The following is a 6,755-nucleotide window of genomic DNA, read 5'->3' as shown; positions in this document are numbered from 1 at the left end:
AGGAGGAGGGGGGGGAGAAGGAGGAGGGGAGGAGGAGGAGGAGGAAGAAATCTGAAGACCATGCATGCTTTTATAGTACTACCAGGGAACTCTAGAGGAAGGGGAACATCTTATTATCATTACCAGCAACTTTCCTGACTTATCCATGAATGGCTGCTGTTGAATGGGTATGGAGGTAGAGGTTTTAAATACATCAGAGATTGGGTAACTCTGAGGGAGGTAGAGACAGAAAAACAGGAAGAAAACTTCATGACTTAGGGTTAACTTCTGGTTATGCATATGTATTAATTTTCTAGGAGTATCAAAATAAAGTACCACAGGTAAGTGGCTTACACAACAGAAATTTTATGTCTCACAAATCTGGAGTCTAGAAGTCCAAGATTAAGGTATCTACAGAGCTGGTTCCTTCTGAAGATTATAAGGGAGAGTTCAATCCATACCTGTCTCCCAGCTTCTGATTGCTGGCAATCTTCGGTATTCCTTGGTTTGTAGAAGCATCATCTCAATCTCTGCCTTCATCTTCACATGACTTTCTGTCTGAGTGCATGTTTGTTTACATGTCTATGTTCACATTTTTCCTTTTTACAATACCAGTTACATTTGATTAAATGACCTCTTCTTAATCAATCATATCTGCATTGACCCTATTCCAAAAATGTCATATTCAGAGGTATTGGGGGCAGCATATGATTTTTTTTGGTTGTAGATGAACACAATGTCTTTATTTTCTTTATTTATTTTTATGCAGTGCTGAGGGTGGAACCTAGTGCCCTACACATGTTAGGTAAGCGCTCTACCACTGAGCCACAACCCCAGTCCTGTAGCATATGAATTTGGAGGGGACTTAATTCAACCAGTATTATTGTGTAATTCAACATTATCTCTTCATATGTCAAAAGTCAAGCCTGGTGCTCACTTTGGCAGCACATATACTAAAATTGGAATGATACAGAGAAGATTAGCATGGCCCCTGCTCAAGGATGACATGAAAATTCATGAAGCGTTCCATATTTAAAAAAAAAAAAAAGTCAAGCCTGCCACATCAATCCTAAAGACTCCATGAAATGTCTTTCTTTGTAAACATACAGATGCCTGCCTCTTCTATAGCATAAAAACCTGCAATTGATTTTAGATCACCTTTTATTTTCCCCTAATTGTTACATATATGCAAGTGTCTCCACAGCAAGTTCCTCAAAGACTAGGATCATAGGAAGTTCAAGTCTAAGGCAGTACAAGTTATAGATTCTTCTTGAAACATCATTGATATATGTTTCAAACATCAGGCAACTTATACTCTTTTCCAGAGTGTAAGTTGTAGAAGGGCAGTAGTTTTCAGTTTTACAGAACTTTACAAATACAAATTCCTGAACGCCAAACAGATCTAGAATCTGCATTTTGGGAAATATGAAGTTTTAAATATCCACATATTCATCTGTATGATCCTCTGGAGAATCCCTGCTCAACCCCTCCCCCCACCCAGTACTGGGAATTGAAACCCTGGCACTCTACCACTGAGCTACATCCCCAGCTCATTTTATGTTTTATTTTGAGACAGGGTCTCACTAAGATGCCCAGGCTGTCCTCGAACTTGTGATCCTCTTGCCTCAGCTTTCCAAATTGCTGGGATTATAGGCCCACACCATGGGCCCATCTCTTCCTCCATTAATTTTGATGCAGCAGTACTCACAGGCCAGTATTTGGGAACCAATAGAGTACAGTCCATTTACCACAGAGACCTTGGTCCCTGCTTGCCAAATCTATTGTCATTTTTATATATTTCTAACCCCTCTTCTGGAGTAGCACAGAATATTATTTCTTAAATTTTAAATCACCATATTGGCAGAACTCCATGATCAAATGTGTTTGGGAAATGATGAGCTAGTCACAGTGAAATAAATTTGTTTACTGAAGGACTTTTCAAAAAAATTAATAGGATAATGTAAATTGTACACTGGGGTAGGGAAGGATGGTATACAACAACTTCCAGTCTTATTTGACTAAAAAACACGTTTGTTCCTAGAGCAGCTCATAAAGTCATTCTTGTGAAAATCAGATTTTGGGAAATGAAATGAAATCTGGAGTCGTTTTCAGGAGGCCTGCCTTCTAGCTCCAATGTATTATTCAAAGAAGCTAAGAACACTTTGGATCTTATTATTTTCCTCATTTATAAAATTGATAAAAGTTTACTCCAAAATACTTTTAGGCCTTATTTCTGGCTCATGCATAGCATGATGTTGTTTAATATAAAATCTACTTTATTCTGGTGCGTTTGATTCTTTCAATTATATTCCAAAGAACTGATTTCTATCATTATAAGATAGTGTGTAGGCACTTTGGGGAGACATAAAAGAATTATGCTTTCTCAGGAAATCTCCCGTTTATGTAGGAGACACAGGCATAGAAAGTTATGCCATATTTCTCTTTTCCCTGCCCCCCTATATTTCATATCATCCAAGTCTCTTTGGTATTCAGAAGATATATGTGCAGCAAGAGATGCAATAAAAAGTTATGCTATTTCTCTATTTATCTTCATTATCTTCAGAGAGAAGGCACACCAACATGAAAATCAATAAACAGCTTACTGTTCCTTTCTTCTTACAAAGAAAAATTTTTAAATGGTTTCTTATTAGAAAAAAATGGCCTTTGGTCCCTTTGTGACTCCTATTAAATTAAAATTAGGGTACAGAACTGATTCAATGACAAGTAAATGCAATGCCATAGGAAAGTCTGGACTGTTCTAGAGAACAGTTTCCAGTATTAGAGAATTTCTGCATATTTCTTTTTTTCTTTCTTTCTTTTTGGTGGTGCTGGAGACTGAACCCAGGGATGGGCACATGCTAAGCAATCACTCTACCAACTGAGCTATTTCCCCAGCCCCAATGACACAAAAGTAAAGCTAGCCCTCATACTGTGGTGTCAGTTCTTTTCTCAGAAGATGCCCAAATATTCCCTGGGGGTCACAATTCTGGATGTTAGAAGTCAGGATGAGGTTTTGAGAATACTCTGCTGAGCAGTGGTTCTCAAGAAACTGGTACCTCCTCAAAGATATGGTTGCCAGATTTAGCAAATAATGATACAGGATTCCTAGTTTAATATGAATTTTAAAAACATACAAATTTTATTTTTAGGGAAAATATAGATCAAATATTACATGGGACATATTCATACCAAAAAATTATTTGTTTCTCTGATATCAAATTTCAACAAGGCATCCTGGATTTAATCTGGCAATTATACTCTGTGAATCTTTTCCATAATTCATGGAGGGAATTTTTGTTATCATAGTGATATAGGAAACAGGGATGCTAGATGTTGTGCAGGTGTTGAACAATCTTTCATGACAGAGAATTTTTCCATAGCCATGTGACATGAATATCCCACTGAACATTAACAAAAACAAAGTGTTTTTGAATGATTTGAATGTACAATGAATTTAGCATTCAATGGAATCTCCAGAATCAGAATGTAACAACTATGTAAATGAAAGGATGATTTTATTTTGTTTGGCTCATTGAATTACCAACAGCTGTTCATCATTCCAGAAAAAGCATAACACCTGAGGCAACAATGCTTGTGGTATCTGAGTTGCCAATACACCATACCTGAATCATTTGTGGATGTCACTATTATAGTGATTGTGTATTTGTGCAAGCACCTGGTTCTTCATTATTCTTGTTGGAATATTGAGCCCATGTTCTTAAACATTAAAATGCCTAGTTATGAATTACTTTCCTTTTATTTCTCTTTTACATTAAAACTGATACTATATATACATATATATTTATTTAAATATTTTATTATTTTTTTTTAGTTTTAAGTGGACACAATATCTTTATTTTACTTTTTATGTGGTGCTGAGGATTGAACCCACTGCCTCATGCATGCTAGGTGAGCACTCTACCACTGAGCTACAACCCCAGTCCTATAATCTATATTTTGTTCAAAATATTTGTGTAGCTGTATCATGTGAATTTTTCTTCAGCATAGTAACTGGGGCCTAGATCTGATGGGTTCATTATCCACTGCTGGAAAGGATTGGTGCATCACTTTTGTTGACTATGACATATAGGTAAAATTCAGTTTTTTTAAAAAATAGAACTTTGATGGAAGAAAAATTCTAAAATTTTAGAAGAAAAATTGAAATAGCACAACTATGCAAACGTATTGCAAACCTTCATCTCTTGATTTTTCACCTCTCTAATCTCTCAGAGAAGCATAGAAATTGAATATTGATTGTGCTTTGAATATTTTTAAAATGTAATTTTCCCCCTTAAGTTTTTAGACACACTAATTTCATCATTGGGCATTGGATTTGTTTCTTTCATTAATCAATGTTGTATTTTATGAATTCTAACAGATCATACATGGAAAAGAAGCTTATTAATACCCATATTTCCATCAGCAGAAGGAATGATAGTGTTGATTAGGGCTTTTAAAAAAATATACTGATTGGATACTTTGTCTTTCTAAGTAAAGGATAAACCAAAATCCTGAAGATATCCAAACACCATGATTACAGTTCATAGTCTAGGATATTAAGCAATTTTCTAGTAGTTAACTTTCTATATGATTCCTTGAGCCATCATTTTCATAATAAATAGTATCTAGGAAAAATGATGAAATTCTATGAGGCTGTCATAGAGAAAACAAGGGTAAACTATGAATGGTAAAGATGAGAGCTGACAAGAAATAAGGACATCAATAAACCTGCTCATTCTGGTTATCGATTGCAGTGTAATAGACTCCACCTGCTGCTGCCCCTCCCTTTATTGGCTTAAAACAATAGCCAATTTAGTTATATCTGATAATCTTGGGGGTCATAAATTCAGGCAGAATTCAGGTGGGAAATCCTGTGATATCCACTGAAGTCACTCAGGGGTATTCAGCTGAAAGATGGACTGGTCAGTAAGGTTCAGGAAAGCTTCATTCAACATATCCAATTATGACAAGAAGAGTTGGAGCTAGACTTAGCCAGTCTCCTTGTCTTCTCCATGTAATCCTTTCTGCAGAATTATTGGGCTGCTTCCATGGTAGCTCAGGGCTTCAGGAGCGAGTGCTCCCTAAGATGTGAAGTCGAATAAGATGGTCTTTTGGACCATAAACTAAGGCAGAATCATTTCTGCTGTATTCTATTAGTCAAAGAAGTCACAGATTCAGAGGGAAGGAAATCACCTCTTAATGGGAAAAGGGTCAAAGAATGTGTGGACATCTTTAATCTATCCCACCAGATTTGAAAGGAAAAGAAAGAGAAAAACAGGTTGATGAACACATAGTAGACCACCCCAAGATGAAAAGGGCCAAATTGATGCAGGGAAGTCAGGGGGAAATGGCCTGGTGCAAGACAAAAAAGTGGTTCAACAGAGATACTGCTACTATGGTACTGAAGAAGTGTCACAATGAGTTAAATTTATAATTTATTATGACAATATCATGCTAGCTAATACAAGAAATTATAGCAGCCTATTTTTTTTTGAAGTTCTATGTCTTGCATATTTGATTTCTGGAGGGTTACTTCTCCAAACACTCTCTTCAGAGGAAGAAAAGGATATAACAGACCAAAGATTAAATGTGCCCATTTAGACTTCTAAGTAAAGTCCATGAAGTCCATCTCACACAAATGTGTGAGTCAGGTTATTCAAAACAAGTAGGACTCAATGTTTTAAATGAGCCAGAGCTTTGAAGAATCAAAGAAAAGAGTTTATAAAGCAAACCTCAGAATAGTAATAAAGATAGGATTGCTTTATTCAAGAACTGGGAGATGTTATACCATATGTATAGCTATGGTCTTTTTATATAAATACTCCAGAGATAGGAGATATTTGGACCAGGGAAAAGAGTTATTTATTGATATAAACAGATCAACAGCCAAAATAACATTACAGTTCAGGTTCCTCACACCTAGCTCTGCAGGAGATATGATAAGAATGGAATCTTTTTAAATGGATGCCCAGAGATGGGGAAATGGATTTTTTCCCCACATATACACAGGAGAAAAGTAATTCTCCACCCCTACCCAACTCAATAAAATCAAAGTGTAGAAAAAACAACTTTTGCTGCTTTGGTTCAGGGATGAAAAGGATCCTGGATTCTTACCCTAACTATTTAGATTATAAATAAAATTTCTCCAGGAGTTGTATGCTTAGAGAGGTCTCTAAGGTCTTGGATTCATTTCTTTTTATATGTAAATTCTTAGGAGCCAACCTAGGTGCCTATCTTAGGATACTTGACTTTAGGGGAGAAAAGTTTTATTATTCTTTTGGATCAGAGTAATTAGCTTCATCATAGGGGGTGGGGAGTGGCTATAGATCTAATCCTTTTGGTAGGTGAAAATGTTTCAAGGGGAAGTGAAAAACAATATTCTCTATTTTCTATTTCCTTGTCTCAGCAGGTTAGGGCTTGTCACAAGAGCATTAAAGAATCCAGGGGAGTTTCATTTCTTCACAATGATCTAACAGTAGTTTCCTAAAGCGTAATAAAAATGCTTACTAGTCTAGGGAGAGGAAGAAGAGGTTGGGAGGCCACACATATTTAGAGGCCAAAGACTAGGGCAAATATGGTACCCAAATTGGTTATTTTTAAGTTGTTTCTTAGATGCATGGTCTGATCACAGTGACTTAAATAAATAAGTAGGGTTTTGTTTTTCTCCTCTAACAAGAAGTCTGAGGTATGTAGTTCAGGTCTACATTCACAGAAGTCATCACTGATCCGGATTTCTACTAGCTTCCTGCTGCTTTCTTAGAATGTGGCTTGCTGGT

At 36.3% G+C, this 6,755-nt stretch overlaps 1 non-coding gene across 1 annotated transcript; it reads left to right on the top strand.

Annotated features, from left to right (window-relative positions):
* Positions 1–908: 908 nt before the first annotated feature.
* Positions 909–1,015, top strand: LOC125619265. Its single transcript, XR_007350753.1, has one exon. It is a non-coding gene; the product is annotated as a U6 spliceosomal RNA (small nuclear RNA).
* The last annotated feature ends 5,740 nt before the right edge of the window (positions 1,016–6,755 follow it).

The sequence above is a fragment of the Marmota marmota genome, unplaced genomic scaffold (assembly GCF_001458135.2).
Source record: "Marmota marmota marmota unplaced genomic scaffold, marMar, whole genome shotgun sequence".
Lineage (NCBI taxonomy): Eukaryota > Metazoa > Chordata > Mammalia > Rodentia > Sciuridae > Marmota > Marmota marmota.
The sequence above is the reverse complement of the archived record's forward strand: the minus strand, read 5'-3'. Positions and strand labels throughout refer to the sequence as shown.